Source organism: Oncorhynchus masou, chromosome 24 (genome assembly GCF_036934945.1).
Source record: "Oncorhynchus masou masou isolate Uvic2021 chromosome 24, UVic_Omas_1.1, whole genome shotgun sequence".
In the NCBI taxonomy this organism is placed as follows: domain Eukaryota; kingdom Metazoa; phylum Chordata; class Actinopteri; order Salmoniformes; family Salmonidae; genus Oncorhynchus; species Oncorhynchus masou.
In genome coordinates, this window is record NC_088235.1 from 90278323 (window position 1) to 90301093 (window position 22771).

The 22771-nt window shown below is 44.0% G+C and overlaps 1 pseudogene; it reads right to left on the minus strand.

The window, feature by feature from the left end:
• Positions 1-11337, minus strand: part of LOC135512981 (cadherin-2-like) — a 31224-nt pseudogene extending 19887 nt beyond the window's left edge.
• Between the last annotated feature and the right edge of the window lie 11434 nt (positions 11338-22771).

The following is a 22771-nucleotide window of genomic DNA, read 5'->3' on the forward strand; positions in this document are numbered from 1 at the left end:
AACACTTTAATTCACACTGTACTTTTAATGACATACAGTATATGAGCATTTGTTTTGATGAGGCCTTACCCGTCCGATGAGCACTGGTTCTGGTCCTCTGTACTCCTCAATCACAAAGAACTGGTTCCACTGCCAACTCCGCCTATGACGAGAGTGAGGCCGCTCCCAGGTTAGAGTTAGCCCCACCACCCCCGCCTGAGACACCAAGCCCCGGGTAGAGATGCTCTTTTTAAGAACTCTGGACTCTGGATGGAAGTCAGTCTGGAGTTTCAAATGATGGCTGGGGTCTCCATTGGGATCTGCCTCCATGGACTCTTGTGCCTCCAGTGACTGAGTGTGAACATTATCCACAGCATCACTCTTGGATATAATTACATTCCAAGTGGTGTGAAGGGTAAAGGCAGTTTGGGTTGATATCTGTACTAGTTCATCCAGGCCATTCTTTCCCTTTTCTGTTAATCCAGGAGCCAGTGGGATGTGGGTAGTCATAAGAACCTCAGCATTCTCACCATGATTCAGCAGAGAGACAGTGTTTTCTCCAGCCGTGACATCTGTTAGGGTTTCCTCACTGTTCTGAACTGGAATTGGTAAACTAACAATTAGTGAGCTCTCACCTCTGTGCTCCTCCCACATACAAACCAAAACTAGAAGAAGCACCGTTGGGGTGGTCATAGTGGAGTTGGTATGTTAGTCAACTAATTTCAACATGAATTCTCCAGAGATTTTTGTTCTTCTCCTTGGATTCTGCTGTCTTCTCGCCACATTGTGCTTTCCTTTGCTATGTCCAGGGTCAGTCTTCATTCTGTTTGGTTTTCATTCAGAGCTGTATTACCTGAGAGGAGAGATAATTAGAGTAATCTCAGCTGTTTTAATTAAAAGGAGAGCAAACAGCTCTGAGGTGTAGGAGGCATGAAGACATGCAGATCTGTTGACAGTATTCTCATTATCTCCTCAAGACCCTCAAGACCAAGCTGGCTGCCATTTTACAACTCCACATTGTGGGGAATATATTGTAATAGCACTGTTCTGTCTGCACAGTTTTTTTGCCTACTGTCTATGTTCAGATTTGTCCATTGTTTAGTGTTTGGTGAATTGAAGGATTAGACACCATAGTCATAGCTAATAGAAAAGCAGAGGCTATTGTCAGTATGTTGTAAAATTGCAGCATATAAATATCTATTGTCTATTTATAACATAATAAAACATTTCAAGGGCTCAGACATGCTCATAACCAGTGAAAAGCATAACACCGGTTAGTTAAAGAATGTCACTTAATACTTAATGACAGAATGGGGCATTTTGGACCTGAATGGGGAGTTTGGACCTGAAGGGCAGAGTGTGTGTCGCAGCCCACTACTTTACTGTGTCAGACACAATTGTCAGTCCATCCGATGATTGATTTCATCCTAAAGATGGCCTCCTCATACCTCAATGCCCATTAGTAGAAGAAGTTACCCTTAAGAGATGAATTGGACTCATGAATATTTTAATACATTTCTGTCCTCATTTCCCAAAAGTTTAACGATCTGAGTTTCGTTGGTATTAGAGTCAGACCCCAGCTATCGATCTTCCAGGCTTTGTACAATGAAGGCTCGTCACCAACTTAACAAGACTTAAAATGTGTAATCCCAATTTCTCCATCTCCCTCTATTTTCTGCAATCGCCGCTCTTTCTTGTGAATCTTCCTGTGAATTTGTCAATGTCACTCTTTACCTTTTTCCTCTCTCACATTTAACACACAATCACAAACACACACTCATATTCAAAGGTCAATTTATATCTATCGATAAGAAATGATATAATGGCCTCATCCCTACAATCCCTGATATAGTAATCCTCTTTTTTATATTGAATAGCCGTATCTGTACTATACAGTGCAATTAAATTATCTGCAATTGTATTACAACACCCATTCATTTAGATGCAAATGAGGGCCTAAGTTAAAATATTATTAACCCAAAATTACTGTGTAATATGTATCAGAATGTTTAATTTATCCAATTGTAGAATGTTTACAACAGGGACACAATACTCATTCATTCCAAATCAGCAATTGCCCTAGTTTCTTAATACTTGAGAACAAAGTACTAATTTGAGCTTTTGATCATAAGAAAAATTGTTGCTTTGTTCTACCCTTCTCCACTCTTCACATCTTTCCTTTCGCAGATAAAAAAATGACTGTTGAAAAGGAATAAGGCTATTTTTTTGCACATATTAAAGCCACCTCATCAATATGAATGCCAGATGTGCACTCAGTCTCTCTGAGCCGATGTGTCTGTTCCCTCATCTTTAAACCATCCCCTATATCTCCGCTCTGGCGCTTTTAGAGCTATTCTCTTTCTTCTGTATAATGTTGCATCTTTAAATCCATTTCTTGGCCCATTTTAAAACAATTAGTTTGAGTATTTTCATATTGTTTTTCATGTCTACCACTCCACAATTAAAGAAAAAACATGCCATTTAATATTATTTTTCAGTATGAGAGATGTAAGTGTTCGTGAGGGGATGGATCGTGGCTAGAAAGAGATAGAACGATAAAGATAGGGAATGAAAGAGGCAGGGCGATTTACTGTTGCTGGCTGATGAGTGGTGACACAGGTCTAAATTGCAAATCGCTGTTTCAGTCTCCCTTCACTCTGTGTGCAGCTTCACTGCAAGGAAGCTGTTTCATTTTTATTAAAAATAGCCTGTGCATGTCAGGCCTTTACATAGATATATAGAGAGAAGAGAGGTAGAGGGGGTAGAAAGGGAGACACAGAGAGGGAGGAGAGAGAGAGAGAAAGAGAGAGGGAGGTGGGGGGGAGAGAGAGAGGGGGGCGGGGGGAGAGATAGAGGAAGAGGGAAAGAGAGAGGGGAATATGTGGTGAAGGGAAAGCTTAGCTGGCTTAAAGACATGCTCTGGAACTTTGGCGACTACTGAGTATTTTTTAAACCTCCCGCTTTGGGCTGGATGTGTCAACGTATAGTTCATACATGCATAATCTATGAGCAGAATTACTGTTTTACCTCAATTGGCCACAAAATCCCTAGTTTTAAAGCGACTGTTTTTCTGGAAGCTATGCTGCACCATTTTCCAATTATTGTCCCCCACATGACCACCCCCCTAGCAAATCGAGTTATAACCAATGAGCTTCAGGCCCTAGACATTTGAGTGACAGCTAGCAAGATGCACACACAGCAGAGCGAGAGAGCAATGACGTAATGCACATATCTGCACATATGTGACTTAGTACTCAATTTTCGGGGAACACTTTTGGCTCGTGAGCGCTAATTTCAGAACTACTGGCTAAAAAGTATACAAAATTACTAAAGAATCTTGGTAAACAGCTAAGGGATGGGACTGGAGAATGTCACTCTCAAATTCATAGACATGGATGCATGGACTGACCATCCATGTTATCAAAATTTGATAAATCACTGCCACTCCAGCTGCTCTTTCTTCATATCTTCTCTCATAGTCCGAGAGCATCTGCGGTAGTGGCACAGGCCTACTCATTTCTCCCAAATGGAGATTTTGTCTTTTCTCCCTCTCTTAACTGACCATCTCCTCATTTCAATTCCATGCTGTCACTGTAACTTTTTCGCTCAACCTTAACATTGTTGTCATCTATCGCCCCCCCTGTGCCCTTGGAGAGTTCCTCAATGAGCTTGACACCTTGATAAGCTAATTTCCTGACGATGGCTCACCGCTCTCCGTACTTGGCGACTTCAATCCCCGGACTTGTGCCTTGGATTCATTTCTTTCTAACTCTATCTTTCCCCTCCTTGCCTCTTTTGGTTGCACCCTTTCCCAATCTCCTCCAACTCACAAGCAAAGCAATACGTTTGACCTCACTAGAGGCTGTTTGCCTACTAAACTCACTGCAACCCCCTCCAGGTCTCTACTTTGTTTCCTTGTCTGTCTCCCTTTCCTCCAACGCAGGCAGCTGAGTGAAAATGGAGGAAAACTAAACTACCAAAGGACCTATTATTCATTCACTCCCTCCTCTCTACCTTCTCTTCCTCTGCATCCACTGCAAAGCCACTTTCTATCACTCCAAAGCTTCTGCTTCTAATGCTATGAAACTCTTTTCCACCCTCTCCTCCCTCCTTTATCCTCCACCCCTCCCCCTCCCTCCCTACAAACAACTTTGTCAACCACTTTGAAAAGAAGGTTGACAACATCCGCTCCTCAGTCACTCAGCCTATTGAGTCCACTGGTTCCACACACACATAATTACCATATGCCCTGTCCTCTTTCTCCCCTCTTTCTCCAGATAAAATCCTGTGACTAGTGAGGTCTGGCCACCCTACAACATGCCCGCTCGACCCCATCCCCTCCTCTTTTCTCCAGACCATCCCTGGAGACCTCCCATTCCTCACTTGCCTCATCAACTCATCCCTGACCACTGGATGCATCCCCTCTGACTTCAAAATGGCTTGAGTTTCACCCTCCTCAAGAAACCAACACTCGATTCATCTGATGTCAAAAACTATGGACCAAGATTCACAAAACCTTCTTAAAAAGAAATGTCTTTTTTCTTTTTTTTGCATTTTCCAATTAAGACCATTCAAAACAAAAGTGAAAAGATATTAGACAACGATAGGACAAAGTGACAGTAACAGACGAGCGTAACAAAACAAATAAAAAAATAATTATATATACAAACATACAATAAGAAAAAAATAATAACGAGACATTGGATCACCTGTCGTAGGCTACATATTATACATTACGTGTGAAACATTATGTGAGGATTATATATAGATTCAATCAATGAGATGTGGGGGGAGATTCTCCATATAGTCAATAAAAGGTTGCCAAATTCTGTAAAATGTCTTTAACTTATTCCTCAAGCAGTAAGTGATTTTCTCCAAAGGGATACAACTATTAACTTCCGATAGCCACATTGCAACTGGCAGGGAGGAATCCAATTTCCATTTCAAGGCAATACATTTCTTGGCAATTGCTAGCAATATTTCTGTTAGCTTTATAGTATGGCTTTGCCTAAGATTGGTGTTAGTAAAGTTACCCAGTAGACAGACCTCCGGGTCTAAAGGGAATGCAACCCCGTGAATTGAGGATATGGTATCGCATACCCCCTGCCAGAAACCGTGTAGTTTTGAACACTGCCAAGTGGAATGGAGGAATGTTCCTTCATCTGAGCCACATCTAAAACATAGGGAGGAGATATCTCGGTTGAACTTGTGCAGTCTAGATGGGGTGATATAGAGCTGATGGAGGAAATGAAACTGGATCAGTCTGTATCTGGAGTTCAATGTGGATGTAACACCATCCCTGCATAGGTCACTCCATAGATCCTCATCAAGATCAATACCCAGATCTTTTTCCCATCTAAGTCGGGGTTTATCTAGCCCAGGCAGTGTTAGTCCTGACATAAGAGCATCGTATACATGGGAAATGGTCTTGAACAGTGGTTGGTCTGCGTGGCAGAGTTGTTCAATAGGTGACATCTTAGGTAGGTTCCATTGTCCCTTGAGAGTCACCCTAATAAAGTTTCGTAGTTGTAGGTAGCTAAAGAAGTCCCTGTTAGGCAAGTGGTATTTCTGTTTCAGCTGATCAAAAGACATAAGAACTCCCTCCTCGTAACAATGTTCCAGAAGAGTGATCCCTTATCAGACCATGGTCTAAAGTTACTATTCTGGAAAAACAAAGGGATCAATCTATTGTTCCATAAAGGGGTTTTGGGGGAAAGGAATCGCTCTCGTCCGAACAACTCATGCAGTTTGCACCATGCCAGGACAGAATGTATGATTAAAGGGTTGTCTGTGATGGTTTTTATAGATTTTCTGTCCCATTTGTAAAACAATTCTGCCCCAGTGTCATCATTTACCTCAAGCTTTTCAATGTTCAACCATGAGGGAGAGGGACCATTGTCAAACCTCTGAGCCAGAAACCTAGACTGTGCATCCCAGTAGTACATTCTAAAATTGGGGAGGTTTAAGCCCCCTTGACTGTAATCAAGGGTCAGTTTATCCAGGCCAACCCTAGGGGTTTTGCCGTGCCAGATAAACCGTCTGGTCAGCTTGTCGAGAGAGGAAAAAAATGCTGCGGGAACAGGGATAGGGAGAGATTGAAACAGATATAGAAATCTGGGCAGGACATTCATTTTAATTACATTGATTCTACCCAGTAGAGTGAGAGGTAAGTCCATCCATTTACAAAGGTCAACCTCCACCTTTTGCAACAAACTGGCCAGATTGAGTTTATAATGGTTGTTCAGATTACCATCCACCATTATGCCCAAATATGTGAAGCCCATAGGCGACCATCTAAAAGGAAACTTGTGCTTGATGGTATGATTGTCAAAGACAGACAATGGTAAGATTTCGCTTTTATCAAAATTGACCTTATATCCAGAGAAAGAACTATAACACTGTAGTAGGATCTGCAAGTGAGAGAGGGAATGTTCTGGGTTTGTTAGCAATAAGATAAGGTCGTCCGCAAAGAGTGATAATTTATGGGTATGGGGGCCCACCTCAAAGCCATGTATGTCAGGGCACGTTCTGATAGCCTCAGCCAATGGCGAGGGCAAAGAGGTGGGGGCTAAGTGGGCAACCTTGTCTGTTCCCCCTATAAAGAGGGAAAGAGGAGGAAGTAATCCCATTGGTAGCAATCCTAGCTTTAGGAGATTTGTAGAGTGATTTTATCAAATTTACAAACACGGTACCTAAACCGAACTTTTCCAAGACTACTCTATCAAAGTCCTTTTCAGCGTCGAGGGAGACCGCAACACCAGGTATTTTGTTTTTGTTAGGCAAGGTGCATTATATCAAAGAACCTTCTGAGATTATTGGAGGACAATCTATTAATTATGAAGCCAGTCTGATCTGGGTTGACCAACAGGGGAAGACGACTCCAGTCTCTTAGATAGCATCTTGGTGACCAGTTTACAATCTGTGTTAAGGAGAGAGATTGGTCTATAGGAGGCGCACATAAGCGGGTTTTTCCCTTTCTTGTGGATTACAGTAATCACTGCTTGAGAGAAGGACTCTGGAAAGCAGTTGTCTTCTCTGGCTTTTTTTAAGTACCTCCATAAGGTAGGGGACCAACAGCTCCCTAAATTCTTTATAGAACTCTGGAGGGAAGCCATCCTCCCCAGGAGATTTATTAGAAGGTAAGGATTTAATGGCCTCCAACAATTCAGGAACTGAGAAGTGTTCACTCAGGCGCTTGCTGTCTTCCCCTGACAGGCATGGGCGGTTGAGAGAGGAGAGAAAGGAGTCTATCTCTGATAGATCATCGCTTGATTGGGAAGTGTAGAGGTCTTCATAGTATTTCTTAAAAGTATTATTAATTTCAATAGGGTCGAAAGATATCTCATTAGTAAGAGTTTCTATGGCATTAATTGTCCTCTTACTTTCCTCTGCTTTCAGTTGCCATGCCAATACTTTGTGAGCTTTCTCTCCAAGCTCGTAATAACGCTGTTTTGATTTAGTGATGGCCCTCTCAGCTTGATATGTGTTCAGGATATTATATTTAAGTTTTTTATTTACCAAAAGCCTGTATAGATCTTTAGTTGGGCCTCTTTGGTAGGTTTTCTCCAGCTCGGAGATTTCAGATTCAAGGGCACTCAGTTCCGCACCGTGTTTTCTCTTCAGCCCTTTAGTATAGGAAATAATCTGTCCCCTCAGATAGGCCTTCAATGTGTCCCAAAGAATGAAGCTGTCAGGAGCAGAGGGTTTGTTTGTCAAAGTAAAAATATTGATCTGCTCTTTGATGAATGCACAAAATTCAAAATTCTGCTTGCTTTAGGAGTGTAGAATTTAGTCTCCATCTATATGCTCCATTTACCTTGGTAGATTGATAATACCAGAGGAGAATGGTCACTAAGCAATCTGGGGAGATACTCGACATCTAACACTCTATGAAACAGTTGTGTCGAAAGTAAAATGTTATCTATGCGTGTGTGTGTCTTGTGTGGGTGTGAATAAAAAGAGTAGTCCCTATCCTGTGGGTGCAACTGTCTCCAGATGTCTATTAAATTGAGATCTTTCATGAATGACAAGAAATGTCTTCTTAACTGACATTTTTCCGTTAACTATAGACTTAAGAAGAAAGTTAAGGAAAGTTGCTATTCCTAAAAATGGTTATTGGAAATGTTCTTGCGGTAAGTAGATTCTTGAAAATAAAGTTTTTGTACACGTTCTTAATTCCAAGATAGCTAAACCCTTGTCTTAAACTCAGGGCAGTGAGATAAAAAGCAATTGAACATATTTCATTCACTCACACACTTCATCTGAAAGTTTCAGTATTGATTATTTTAAACCCAAGAACATGTTTTAGATCAGCAACCTCAGTAATAAATATGCTAAAATCATTGCCATTGTGAGCTAGATAGCTACCTAAAATGTTTGCCTAGCAACAAACATCTTAAGAAGATTTGTAAGTTCGTAAGAAATCATTCAATCTTAAGACATTGTTGAGGAATTGCACTTCTGAACTATGTATATTTTTTCTTAAGAAGCTTCTTTTTTTTCTTTCTTTTAAATGTTTTATTTTTTTTACCCTTTTTTCTCCCCAATTTCGTGGTATCCAATTGTTTTAGTAGCTACTATCTTGTCTCATCGCTACTGGCTCGTGAGAGACGAAGGTTGAAAGTCATGCGTCCTCCAATACACAACCCAACCAAGCCGCACTGCTTCTTAACACAGCGCACATCCAACCCGGAAGCCAGCCGCACCAATGTGTCAGAGCGCACCAATGTGTTAGCACCGTGCACCTGGCAACCTTGGTTAGCGCGCAATGGGCCCGGCCAGCCACAGGAGTTGCTGGTGCTCGATGAGACAATGATATCCCTACAGGGCAAGCCCTCACTAACCCGGACGACGCTAGGCCAATTGTGCGTCGCCCCACGGACCTCCCGGTCGCGGCCGGGTACGACAGAGCCTGGGCGCGAACCCAGAGTCTCTGATGGCACAGCTGGCGCTGCAGTACAGCGCGTAAGAAGTGTTTTGTGAATCTGGTCTTTCCAAAACACTTGAGCGTGTTGTCTTTGATCAACTTTCTCGTTATCTCCCTCAGAGCCATCTTATTGACCCTAACCAGTCAGGCTTCAAGACGAGTCACTCAATCTAGACTGCTCTTCTCTGTGGCACGGAGGCTCTCTGCACTGCCAAAGCTGACTCTCTCCTCTGTTCTCATCCTCCTAGATCTATCTGCTGCCTTTGACACAGTGAACCATCAGATCCTCCTCTCCACCCTTTCAGGGCTGGGTGTCTCAGGCTGTGCACACTATTGGATTGCATCCTACCTGGCAGAGCCGCTCCTACCAGGTGAAGTGGAGAGGATCTGTGTCTGCACCACATACTCTCACTACTGGTGTCCCCCAGGGATCGGTTCAAGGCCCTCTCCTCTTCTCTCTGTACACCAAGTCACTAGGCTCCGTCAAATCTTCGCATGGTCTCTCCTATCATTTCTATGCGGATGGCACTCAACTACTTTTCTCCTTCCCCCTTCTGACACCCAGGTGGCGACATGCATCTTTGCAAGCCTGGCAGATATCTCAACTTGTAGCAACTGTTAATTGCCCCTTTAAGTAACAAAGACAGGCAGAGATTTTACTCCACCCATGCATCTCCCTGGCACTCTTCTTCCTTCCATTCAATTTAACATTTTAAGACTGCTCATCCTCTCTCTCCCTTCTCTCTTTCCCTCTCAGTCTTCACAGCCTGTCCAAATCAAACTGATGAAAGGCCTCATTGTGACTATACTTGGCACATCCCCCATCTTGCTATTGTCACCATCTTACATTCAGACAGTCAGTAAGTAGTAGTTCAATACCCAATCAAAGCTCTGTGTTGTGGCAGGTGTATGCTCTAACAATGTGCTAGTGCTTACGACTCAGCTGTACATTCACTTGACAAATAAATGTGTTCAACAAAGACTACGGTGAGCGGGGACTAGGGAATATATATACCGGCTGGCTGGATACTCTGTGTGTGTGTGTGTGTGTGTGTGTGTGTGTGGAGACTAGCCTATATGCCGAGTGAAATTGGCTGATAATGAATTTCTCTTTGATGTCTAAAGTCAAAGTGTTGTTGATGTGTGAATGTGGTACATGGTCTCTCTCGTTCTCATTCCAAGAGTTTGTTATTTATCTTCCTACTTTCTCTCCTCTTGTGTCACACACATACAAACACACACACACCTCAAAGCTGGGCATTAGCATACTTTAGATAAACTGAACAGCCTGGAGCATGACCTTGTCTTGTTAGAGAACGTTGGAGCTGTGACCCCTCTGACGCATGTTATTGTGATCTGCACACAAACGCTAAAATGTTAACACTGTGGGAACAGTGCCAGGGAAACTTATCCAAGGGATGGATTGCTGTCATAGCTTGTCCATAGACTGTTTACAGGGTAAGGTAACCAATGTGTAATTTGATGAACTAACCCTTTAAGCATGAGGAAATCCGTGTGGACTGTGGAACCAGTGCAGGCTGCAGGTGAGCGTTTCTGAGAGCGCACGCACGCATGTGCATGTGCAAGCGCAAACACACACACGCACGCACGCAAGCGCACAAACACGCAAGCGCACACACACACAAGCAAACGCACGCACGCACGCACGCACGCACGCACACACACACACACACACACACACACACACACACACACACACACACACGCACACACACGCAAGCGCACACACACGCAAGCGACACGCACGCACGCACACACACACACACACACACACACACACACACACACACACAGCCTAGTCCAGGAAGGGAGGTAAGATGACAATCACATTGGTACCATCTGTCAAATCTCTGAGTTTAGTTCAGTCAACCAGAATAGCCACAGTTTGGTCCCATAATTCCAACAGATCTCTTGGATAACTCTGTATTTGTCTGCATTTAGACTGCCGCTAAAACAGCTGACATCTGTTCCTGACATTTGAAGGCGAACATCTTTATTTTGCACATTTTATTTTGGTATAAGCACGTGCACCACACAATTTAGGCTGTATTTCAGATTATATCTATTCAGATTCAAATGGATAGGCTTTTTGTATTGACATTAAAATAAACAAATTTGGGCATGCATAACCCTGTCAACAGTCAATAGCCGTGATAAACCATCCATACCCCATTCATTCTGCAAGATAAATGGGCTAAAGTGAAAGAAGGCTACAAATAAACTGAACCATATTAAGAACAAAACAATTTGTCCTGATGCATTTTTCTCACACCAATTTCAATCTTACCTTTCAATAAAGATATAATCTCATAGCTCTTTCAACTGCCTGTGATTTAAGTGAGCGCGCTGAATGAAATACAACTAGAATCCAACGTTGGAGAGAAGCCTGTGTTCCTTGTGTGCCCGCTCTCACTCTCTCTACTCTCACTGTCCCTGAAAATTATATATCACTCCCCCTCTGTCCTCACAGACCCCTTCCTCCTCCTTGCGGGGCTGACAGTTTGTTTGTCAAATTTTTGGGATATTGTAGACTAGGCTACTATTTTGCCAGCCTTCATGCCATAATGTAATTGTGGGCATGTTTGCTTTGCATCATGTGAATGAATATTTAGCCTAGGGGTTCCCAAACTGTTTTCCTCACAACCCCATTTTTATATCTGAAAATGTTTGGGACCCCAACCATGTGAAACAAATTATGTAGACTTTTTTATTTGGGGCTATGGCAATCAATTGAAAAACATTTTAACAGTATTTCTGACTGTCTTCTCAACTCACAATCACATACTTTTAATGTTTGGCTATGACAGTCAATTACAAATTAGTCTGACAAATTAGTCTGACAAAATGTATATTATCTCACCACCACTAATAAGATGGGTGTGCTTGATGCATGTCATGTCGGAGCATCTCAAAGTCCAGGGGCGTGGATGACAGTGCACACCTCAATACAATGCCATAGATGTCTCAAGTTTTGAGGGAGCGTGCAATTGGCATGCTGACTGCAGGATTGCTCACCAAAGCTGTTGCAGGATGATTTAATGCTAAATTAAGCCATCGTTTTAGTTAAATTGGCAGCAAGTCCAACTGACCTCACAACCACAGACCATGTGTAACCACGCCAGCCCAGGACCTTCACATCCGGCTTCTTCACTTGAGGGATCGTCTGAGACCAGCCACTCAGACAGCTGATGGTTCAATTGTTGTGGAGAAGGCTTCAAGGGCGCCCAAGAAGGTCCAGGAAGCGCCGGGACCGTCTCCTAAAGTTGATTCAGCTGCAGGATTCGGGGCACCACCAGTACAGAGCTTGCTCAGGAATGGCAGCAGGCAGGTGTGAGTGCATCTGCACGCACCGTGAAGCCACTTCTCTCCAGGAAAAACAAACAGGGACTGATATTTTGCAACAGGTACAGGGATTGGACTGCTGAGGACTGGGGTATAGTCCTTTTCTCTGATAAATCCCCTTTCCGATTGTTTGGGGCATCCGGAAATAAGCTTGTCCGGAGAAGACAAGGTGAGTGTTACCATCAGTCCTGTGTCATGCCAACAGTAAAGCATCCTGAGACCATTCATGTGTGGGGTTGCTTCTCAACCACTCACAATTTTGCCTAAGAACACAGCCATGAATAAAGAATGGTACCAACACATCCTCCAAGAGCAACTTCTCCCAACCATCCAGGAACAGTTTGGTGACGAACAACGCATTTTCCAGAATGATGGAGCACTTCACTTTAACTAGTGATCCATTTATTAAAGTGGCCAATAATTTCATGCCTGTATGTAGGCAGCAGCCTCTCTGTGTTAGTGATGGCTGTTTAACAGTCTGATGGCCTTGAGATAGAAGCTGTTTTTCAGTCTCTCGTCCCAGTTTTGATGCACCTGTACTGACCTCATCTTCTGGATGGTAGCGGGGTGAACAGACAGTGGCTCAGGTGGTTGTTGTCCTTGCTGATCTTTTTGGCCTTCCTGTGATATTGGGTGCTGTAGGTGTCCTGGAGGGCAGGTAGTTTTCCCCCGGTGATGCGTTGTGCAGACCGCTCCACCCTCTGGAGAGCCCTGCGGTTGTGGGCGATGCAGTTTCCATACCAGGCGGTGATACAGCCCAACAGTATCAAGTCTCAAGTGTGCATCTGTAAAACTTTGTGGTTTTTAGGTGACAAGCCAAATTTCTTCAGCCTCTTGAGGTTGAAGAGGTGCTGTTGCGCCTTCTTCACCAGACTATCTGTGTGGATGGACTATTTCAGGTTGTCCATGATGTCCAGGGCGAGGAACTTGAAAACTTTTCACCTTCTCCACTGCTGTCTATCGATGTGGATAGGGGGATGCTCCCTCTGCTGTTTCCTGAAGTCCACGATCATCTCCTTTCTTTTGTTGATGTTGAGTGAGAGGTTTTTCTGTCATCACACTCCGAGGGCCCTCACCTCCTCCCTGTAGGCTGTCTCATCGTTGTTGGTAATCAATTACTGTTGTGCCATCTGCAAACTTGATGAATGAGTTGGAGGCCTGCATGGCCACGCAGTCATGGGTGAACAGGGAGTACAGGAGAGGGCTGAGCACACACCCTTGTGGGGCCCCAGTGTTGAGGATCAGCGAAGTGGAGATCTTGTTTCCTACCTTCACCACCTGGGGGCGGCCCGTCAGGAAGTCCAGGACCCAATTGCACAGGGTGGGGTTGGACCTTGTATGCATTGTGGAAGTTAGAGTAGCAGTGATCCAGTGTTTTTCCAGAGCGAGTGCTACAGTCGATATACTGACAGAATTTAGGTAGCCTTGTTCTCAAATTTGCTTTGTTAAAATCCCCAGCTACCATAAATAAAGCCTCAGGATATATGGTCTGCAGTTTGCATAAAGTCCAGTGAAGTTCCTTGAGGGGGATATACACGGCTGTGACAATAACTGAAAAGAATTCTCTTGGGAGATAATACGGTCGACATTTGATTGGGAGGAATTGTACGTCAGGTGAACAAAAGGTGTTGAGTTCCTGTATGTTGTTAGAATTACACCATGAGTCATTAATCATGACACATACACCAGCACCCTTCTTCTTCCCGGAGAGATGTTTATTCCTGTCGGGGTGATGCACAAAGCATCCAGGTGGCTGTACCGACTCTGACAGCATATCCCGAGAGAGCCATGTTTCCGTGAAACAGAGTATGTTACAATCCCTGATGTCTTTCTGGAAAGCAACTCTTTCCCTGATTTCGTTGACCTTGTTATCTAGAGACTGGACATTAGCGAGTAATATACTCGTAAGTGGTGGGTGGTGTGCCCGCCTACAAAGTCAGACCAGAAGACCGCTCTGTCTTCCTCTTCCCCCGGCAGCGTTGTTTTGGGTCAGCCTCTGGAATCAGTTCAAATGCCCTGGGTGGTTCGGACAAAGGGTCCGCTTCGGGAAAGTTGTAATCCTGGTCGTAATGCTGGTAAGTTGACGTCGTTCGGATATCCAATAGTTCTTCCCGGCTGTATGTAATAACACTTAAGATTTTCTGTGCTAACAATGTAAGAAATAATACATGCAAAATACTGCAAAGATTTCTACGGACTAGAAGCGAGGCAGCGCTCTCTGCTGGTGCCATCTTGATCAAGCCTTCATCTGTGACCAACAGATGCGTATCAGTATTCCCAGTCATGTGAAATCCTTAGATTAGGGCCTAATGAATTTATTTCAATTGACTGATTTCCTTATATGAACTGTAACTCAGTAAAGTCTTAGAAATTGTTGCATGTTGTGTTTATATTTTTGTTCAGTGTACTGTACAATCAAAGTTACCTGCTGCAGTTTATCTCAGAGTTCTGTACTCAGCTCTTTTGCCACCAGTTGCTCTCGGTGTATTATACAATGCGTCCATGTGGCAGAGGGATACACATTAATAACCAAAGTGCAGAGGCCTGCCAGCCGTTCCGCTATAGATGAAGCCCCAAACGACCATCATTCAATCCCATGGAATATGTTTTTCGTCAATATAGCCACGCAGCACACTGAACATCCCCTGTGCTGTTTCATGCTTGGGAAACGTGAGACAGAACAATATGTCCTCATGAATATCATCCCCTGACATGTATAGCGAACAAAGGCCAAAACATGGGCATCTCAGCTTTCACAGCTAATGTCCACTTGGAGAGCATAAGCTGGGGAGTCTTGATTGCTAGCAATAGCATAAATTCTTCTTTTAAGTGTTATCTGACAAAGATATTGATGTGAGTTTCTCTGCCTCTGTCTCCCCACACATTGCTTTTACTATATAAATTGTGGCCAGTAATATCAAAGTCTCTGCAATAGTGTGTGGGTTTCATAGCGTAGCAGGCCTAGCAAACACCGTGGGAATGATTCAAGTGCAATGGTCAACTGCGGCACTTTCTCATGATCTAAGGGCACTCTCTGGTTGAATTTTATCTTTTAGATTTGACTGATTTTAATTTATATTTTTAAGGTTAACCACATTACAATGACTTTAAAATACAAAGACCATATTTTTTTGTTGTTGAATACATATGTAGTGCATTCGGAAAGTATTCAGACCACTTAACTTTTTCCACATTTTGTTATATTACAGTCTGATTAAATAGTTATTTTCCTAATCAATCTACACACAATAACCCATAATGACAAAACGAAAACAGATTTTTACATTTTTTAAAATAATTTATTAAAAATGTAAAACAGAAATATTCAGACCCTTTGTTTTGAGACTCGAAATTGAGCTCAGGTGCATCCTGTTTCCATTGATCATCCTTGAGATGTGTCTACAACTTGATTGGAGTTCACCTGTGGTAAATTCAATTGATCGGACATTATTTGGAAAGACACACACCGGTCTATATAAGGTCCCACAGTTGACAGAGCAAAAACCAAGCCACGAGGTCGAAGGGATTTGTCCGTAGAACTCAGAGACAGGATTGTCTCGAGGTACAGATCTGGGGAAGGGTACCAAAACATTTCTGCAGCATTGAAGTTCCCCAAGAACACAGTGGCCTCCATCATTCTTAAATGGAAGAAGTTTGGAATCACCAAGACTCTTCCTCGACCTGGCAGCCCTGCAACACTGAACAATCGGGGGAGAAGAGCTCCAGAGTTCCTCTGTGGAGATGGGAGAAACTTCCAGAAAGAAAACCATCTATGCAGCACTCCACCAATCAGACCTTTATGGTAGAGTGGCCAGGCGGAAGCCACTCCTCAGTAAAAGGCACATGCTCTCAGGCGATGAGAAACAAGATGATCTGGTCTGATGAAACCAAGATTAAACTTTTTGGCCTGAATGCCAAGAGTCACGTCTGGAGGAAACCTGGCATCATCCCTACGGTGATGCATCGCAGCATCATGCAGTGGGGATGTTTTTCAGAAGCAGGGACTTGGAGACTAGTTAGGATCGAGGGAAAGATGAACGGAAAAAAGTACAGAGAAATCCTTGAAGAAAACCTGCTCCTCACCTTCCAAACAGAACAACGACCCTAAGCACACAGCCAAGACAACACAGGAGTGGCTTCGGGACAAGTCTCTGAATGTCCTTGAGGGGCCCAGCCAGTGCCCGGACTTGAACCCGATCCAATGTCTTTGGAGGGAGAGACCTGAAAATAGCTGTGCAGCGACGCTTCCTATCCAACCTGACAGAGCTTGAGAGGATCTGCAGAGAAGAATGGGAGAAACTCCCCAAATACAGGTGTGCCAACACTCAAGGCTGTAATCGCTGCCAAAGGTGCTTCAACAAAGTACTGAGTAATGGGTCTGAATACTTATGTAAATGTGATATTTCAGTTTTGTATTTGTAATAAATTTGCTAAAAACTGTTTTTGCTTTGTCATTATGGGGTATTGCGTGTAGATTGAGGGGGAAAACAATGTCAATACATTTTAGAATAAGGCTGTAACGTAACAAAATGTGGGAAAAATCAAGGGGTCTGAATACTTTCTGAATGCACTGTATATATTTTTTCTTCAGAGTTCTGGGTCTGAATACTTATGTAAATGTGATATTTAGTATTGTATTTGTAAAAAATGTGCTAAAATGCGTAACCTGTTGTTGCCTTGTCATTATAGGGTACTGTGTGTTGATTGAGGCGGAAAAACTATTTCATCATTTTTTAATAAGGCTGTAACGTAACAAAATGTGGAAAAAGTCAAGGGGACTGAATACTTTCTGAATGCACCATATATATTTCCCATGACCCCATTTTCATTTCAGGGACACAACCCTTAGTTTGGGAACCGCTGATATAGCCTATTCTTGTACACTCATCCTAGCACCTGTGACCCAGTACACATTATCACTGACGTCAGAGGGTGCATCCATCAGCCAGTTGTAAACAATATGGTGTTTTTGTTATGGGAAAGTGGAAAGGTTTGAGTCTGAAAATAGTCCGTCACCTTGCAGCCTTGCACTCACAAATAAGAATGCTCTGCATTAGTCATCTCCCCATCAGTCACTCTTCAATGGCCTCTTCGAGGTGGTGGCTGTTGAGGTAGGAATATGCTGTCCCATTGCTGTCCCATTTTGTCAGATAACAGTAGCAATGGTGATATAGTGAAGTTGACCTCTGCAAAAAAACAGCCTAGTCTGACCAATATGAATATGCTTAGTAGAGTAAAACTGAAGTTGGTGAATACCACAAGAGGTTGGTGGCACTTTAATTTGGGAGGACGGGCTCGTGGTAATGGCTATAGCAGAATGGTATCAAATACATCAAACAAATACACTGTGTTCGAATACTCATACTAACCGTACTATTTGTGATGTAAATTGAGTATATAGTATGTTTATTGGTCATGTATGGATATAGTTAAAATGCCAAAAGTTCCCGGATATCGTACTAAATTCTCCAAAATAGAAAGTATACATGCAGTGGACACCATTTCCGTGCTTTTAGGGCCCATAATGCAATTCTTCAGAAAATGGGCGTGGCTTCACAACGTTTTCAGATTTGAAGAAATTGGTGGAAAATATGCAGCTGAAGTCCGACGAGAGCAGATACAAATGAATTGCTTTAGCTAATTATGACAAATGTTAAGAAAATGTTGAGCAATGTAGTAAAGTAATGACTTTTCAAATAAGTTATGTTACACGTTATGTTAGCTGTCAATTTGTTTGCTACGCTATCCTTACGAACCACATAGCATTACAGCAGTATGTACCAGTATGTTACCATTGTTATCTAAGTTAGTTACCGAACGTTAGTTGGCTACTAATACACCGAACAAATGCCAGGCAGTATATTAACTATCTGATATCTAACTGACTACCCAACGTTTAGTGACTTGACTATTCACATCATTCTTAGCTAAGTGGTATAGTCGTTGTGCGTTCTCAATGGACATTGGTAATTCTGGCTATGTGCTACGATTTCAGAGCACTCTCGTCTGAGTGTGCCAGAGCACAGAATAACTGATGAATTTACTAATGCTCAACACCCGTTGAATATGGCTGCTGTCAGTAAACGTTGGCAAAAAAAAAAGAGTAATTAAATTGTTGCCAGCAGCACAGTTAGTCACCAACTCTTACAGTTACAGTCACCAATGTTCTGGATAACATGAAAACAGCCTAACTAGCTTTGCTAGGGTGAGTAAAATGGTCACAGTGAGGTGTTCTCTGTGTCTGGAAGTAGCTAGCCAACGTTAGCCAGTTAGCTTGGGTGCTTAACTGCCGTTGAATGCTTGGATCAATCCTACTCCTCGGCCAGACCGGTCCAGTGTGTGCTCTGCACACTCTGAATTTACGAATGGACAATCTGACAACATTATGGATTTACGAACGCCCAGAGGTCACTCTGGCACTCCAGATTGAATTTACGAACACTTCAAAATTGTAAAATGTTTAGCTAGTCATTTGTTATGCTAACAAGAGGTTGCATAGCAACAGCATAATTTTCCAGTAGACAGGCAAAGCACTAGTACGCTTAACTGAAACAATGCCATCCCTTTAAAATATACTTAAATGAACTAATACTATATAGTATATTGTACAAAAGACTATTGAGAGTAAATATTAGTTCATCATAGGAGAGCTGTAGCTCCGCCCACTGGTGATGTGGCGCAGGGCTTGCTGGCGATCTCTAACTGAGAAGGAAGTAACTAGAGAAAGTACACAAGCCGTGATATGTTCCAGCCATCTCCTGTGACAACCACTAGTTAGTATTCTTTGTTTAATCCAAGGCCAGTGTGCCTATTTCTCACAGTTCATGTGTTGTGGTTGTGGACGCACTCCTTTGTTATGCTAATTATAGTTTTTATTGCGAGCTAGCAACTGTAAGCTTGCTAACCATGTTGTTTTTGTCATCTTATTTCAGACATTTAGTCACAGCCATGTTGTTAGGTTGTATTACACTGTACAGAATTGTAACCATATTATTTATAGCTTATGTAATTGGAGGTTGTATTAAGCCTATACCTACCATTTGCTATTGTATTTCATTTCCCCCTTTTCAGAACCACACACACTCTTGGTTTACACAATTGTCAGGCCATACACTGTGCTGTGCTGAGCTACCACAAAGAGCCGCCAGCCAAAGGCAACCAGAGCACCCACCAGGTCACTAACCAGGTCAGGTTCCATGGATACCTAGGCCAGACACTCAACCCCATCCGCAGCCCCCTAGAGACTTCACTGCCGCAGCAGCAGTGCAGACCTACAGAGGGCCTAGGCCAACCATCCATAACTTCAACAGCCGAGACCCAAGTGAGTTTGCTCTCCTGAAGATCGTACTAGGAAACCTCATGCCAGCTGACGGGAACAAGCTCTTCATCTGATCCTAGTGGATCACTTAAAGCTAGAAGAAACCTGGCTAGTGGCAGATTCATACCTCAACTCCCCCACGCCTTACTCAGACACCATGGCAGCCCTGAATGGGAAGTTTGGACAGCCACACCATGTCGCCTTGAAGAAGATAGCCAGTGTCATGGCCTCTCCCGATGTACGACGTAGAGATACAGCTGCCTTTGAGAAGTTTGCACTACAGGTCCAGTCCTTAGTGGGCATGCTCCAGACACTGGGTCCAGATGGCAACACAGAGCTGATGTGTGGGTCTCATGTGGCATGCCTACTCAGCAAGCTACCACCCGAGATGAGGTCAGACTTCTGCCGTCGCATGTTTCATCAGTCAGGTACCACATACACCTTACTCGAGTTCTCAGAGTGGTTACAGTATGAGTCCTGGTGTCAACACTATGATGGCCAGTCATCAAGCAAAGGGCATAAGGACAGACTTGGGCAGAAGTCAGAAGGTCACCATGGGAAACGTTTAACGTCCATCCTTTACTGAGCTAAAGACAACCCTGAGAGTGGAGCCGCTGCCTCAGCATTCAACAGTTCAGCTGCAAGAAGAAAGGTAAGGTGAAGCCATACTGTCGTTATAGTAACAGCCCTGAGCACTATGGATACCTCAGCCTTCCAGACACTCATCAAGGAGCAAGTAACAGAGTGGAGCAAGACCAAAAAGAAGTGCTGGCGTTGTGGAAGGGACCATCAGGCATCCCAGTGCACCTTCAAGAAGCCCTGCAGTCTCTGCAAGTTAACACATCTACAAGTCCTTCATGAGGTCAACCCCCAAAGAGGCACCCAAAGAGGAGAGCTGCCTGGTAAGCACAACCACATAGGTGCTCTACCTAGACAGACCAGCTGACTGTAATCGCATCCTATTGAAGGTGATCACTTACACTTATTCTGGATAACGGGCCTGAGCGTACCATGCTCCTTCCAGATGCTGCACAGAAGTCTGGGTTACAGGGGACCCCGGAAGAACTAGCCTTCAGAACCATTCACCAGGACATCCAGACCCTCCGTGGTGCATCAGTGACCTTCCTCATCTCTCCTGCCTCGCAACCCAAGACCAGTTTGCAGATCAAAGGGTCCTTCAGTTGCTGGTCTCCAAGAACCAGATGTCAGCCAGTGTACCACATGGAAGGAGCTTCTAGAAGTCACTACGCAAGTGCTACACGGGGCGGCAGGTCAGGGTAGTGACCCTACTGCCGAAGACTACCAGAAAGCGGAGACCGTCAGCTACAAGAGAGCCCAGCGAGTTTCCCAGATAAGCTCCGTCTCCTCAAAGCTGGTAAGCCTGTCATGTCCAGCAGTCGCCTACTTACTTTGTCACCGGAGCTTGACGAGTCTGAAGAGCTCATCGGAGTTGGTGGTAGACTATGTAGTGCCGAAGATCTAGAACATGCTACAGTTCATCCCATCCACCAGACTCCCGATCAAAAATTACGACAACCGTTTGTGCCATCCTGGCCCTGAGAGGGTGTTTGCAGAGATCAGCCGCACCCTCTGCAGGCGGGAAGTCATCCTGCGCTTCCAGCACACCTGCACAGAATGCTGTAGATGGAAATCCAGACTTGCTGTCCCCAAGATATCTGACCTGACAGCTGCACGTCTGCGCCTCTTCAAGCCAGCCTTCCACGCCATGGGCATGTACTGCTTTGAGCCCTTCCAGGTCAAACTGGGGCAGCGCATCGAGACGAGATGGAGGATAATCTTCAAGTGTCTCACCATGAGAGGTGTATGCTTGGACCTCCTGACCAACATCGATGCCGACTCCTTTTTGATGGCCCTTAGAAGATAAATAGGCCGCCATGGGATGCCGGCTAAGCTGTTCTCTGACAAGGGAATGAACTTCTGGAGAGGAGAGAAGGCTCCCAACCTGCAAGAGCAGCTTGCAAAACAGAAGATTCCCTTCCTCTTTAACACCCCTGCAGCACCGCACTTCGGAGGAGTTTGGGAGAAAGAGATTTGCTCTCTTAAGACTGCCCTCTACACTACAGTGGGTGCCCAGTCAATGACCAAAGAAGTGCTCAGAACTGTCCTCATTGAAGTGGAGGGTATCCTGAATTCGAAGCCCTTGGGCTACGTGTCCTCCAGTATCGCAGACCTGGACCCGTGACCCTTAGCCTCCTGTTGATGGGGCGGCCAGACGGATCCCTATCGCAAGTGGTGTACCTGGAGACTGAGCTCCTCAGCAGACTTCGATGGAGACACTGCCTGTTCCTGATGGATCACTTCAGGTGCAGTTACATCAGGTACTATCTCCCCAGCCTGTAAGCCTGCCAGAAGTGGCATGCCATCCCTGCCAACCTCAAAATGGATATGGTGGTCATGTTGGTTGACCCCCAGCTCCCAAGAGCCCTCTGGCACATCGGACGTGTTATTAAAGGTCACCCAAGCGCAGATCGTCATGTGAGGTCAGCCGAGGTAGGATCAAAGACATAACATACACCCGTACTGTTGCCCGGTTGGTAGTCCTGCCAGCTCTCCCGGACAGAGAATACAAAGTCTGCCGTAACCACTCCCAAGAGCCCTTAGCCTTTCTCAGGAGCAAATTGGCGTTGCAATTTGGGGTATGAAAGACTATTTAGAATAAATATTAGTTCATCATAGGAGAGCTTTAGCTCCACCCACCGGTGATGTGGAGCAGAGCATGCTGGGCAATCTCTAACTGAGGAGAAGAAAGTAACTTGAGAAAGTACACAAGTCGTGATAAGTTCCAGTCATCTCCTGTGATTACCTCTAGTTAGTATTCTTTGTTTTAGCCAAGGCCAGTGTGCGTCCTTCAGAAATGTGTGTTCATATTTCTTACAATTTGTGTGTTGTGGATGCACTCCTTTGTTATGCTAATGAGCGTTTTTTACCACGTCCTAGCAACTGTACGCTTGCTAACCCTATTGTTACTGTCATCTCATTTCAGACGTTTAGCATTTCAGTGTCTAGTCTTATATGCCCTGTGGATTTTTGGATGTATACTGTATAGATTATGTGGGTATTTCGTTAGCAATGTGCCTTGTGGATGCATTATACAATCAAGTGCATGCAGTTGTGTGAAGATGATGGTGCTGCTCAGTAGTGCTGTGTAGTTGCACTCTCCTGAT